We start from the raw sequence: 1,174 nt of genomic DNA on the forward strand, positions 1-1,174 counted from the left end.
AATTCAAATGATCAAACTCTAAACCCAACGCATTAGTCCACTAGGCCACAGTGGCGGATTCAGACAATTTATATTATGGAGTGCACATATTAATTCTGACCACCCACCTACATTTTAAACACCATACCACTACCACCAAGGGCGCCCGCTAGGGGGAGAGAGACCATGACCCCCCCACTATTTTTTGGCTACTAGAAGAAAAAATCTGAGGGGGGGTAAACAAATAGTCAGTATATTATATTAGTTATATTTTCGAATGGTTATTATTTGCGTTTTTACATTTGCCCCATAATATAAGTTAAGATTGGGGCTTTCGTAAATAATAGAATATAGGTAGGTACCTACGCAATTAAAAATTGATGGATAAATGAAAATGAAACAAAATAACAATGTATTAAGGCAAATAAATTTATTCTTAATTATTTTTCACATAAAACAGTTTATATAATTATTCCTATATCAATAAATAATATCATATTTAAAGTTTAAACTTGGTATGTTCATCAGTTTTTTGTGTCCCATAGGTATTAGGTACTATAAATTACCTAAAATTTATAAAATGAGTCTGTATATAGAGACTATAGTTCCACGTTCCGTTACCGTTACCTACCTATAATAGTAAAATTGAAAACTAAAAAGATGGGCAAGTGGGTGTCGCTTTGCTGTACAGTAGGTTACAAGTAGGTCACTGTAATGGATAATGTTAAATTTGAATTCAATGATATAATATCATTATATAAGAAAAATGATTCTGAGCGAACGGTCAGACAGCGTATGATATTACTAAGTAGGAATATTTGATGATATTATTGTGAAAAAGTAATTTATATATAACCTTTTTACGTGGAACCTTGTTTTAAATTGTCAGTCCTTAGCTATAAAAGTTAAATATTTTATAAATTTTAACTACAAAATAATTATTACATTTTAAATTTGATAAACTTTGTTGAAATTCGAACTATAAATGCTTATTAATAAAAATTGTGCGAATGTATTTTTAATATTTTTCAACTGCTGTTGTAACAATATATAAGACTCTTGTATTAAATTTTCATGCTTTTTTAACGATCAAATAACATTTTACTGATATTTATAAAAAAAAAAACTAAAAAAATTGAAAACTAACAATGTCCGTAAACAGCTCAAAAGAGTCAAAATACTTTGAAATTTTTTT

The 1,174-nt window shown here is 28.3% G+C and overlaps 1 protein-coding gene across 1 annotated transcript in view; it reads right to left on the bottom strand.

Annotated features, from left to right (window-relative positions):
- LOC100569544 (piggyBac transposable element-derived protein 4-like) overlaps positions 1–1,174 on the bottom strand; it is a 5,533-nt gene that overhangs the window by 204 nt on the left and 4,155 nt on the right. The window lies entirely within an intron of this gene.

Source organism: Acyrthosiphon pisum, chromosome X, assembly GCF_005508785.2.
Source record: "Acyrthosiphon pisum isolate AL4f chromosome X, pea_aphid_22Mar2018_4r6ur, whole genome shotgun sequence".
Lineage (NCBI taxonomy): Eukaryota > Metazoa > Arthropoda > Insecta > Hemiptera > Aphididae > Acyrthosiphon > Acyrthosiphon pisum.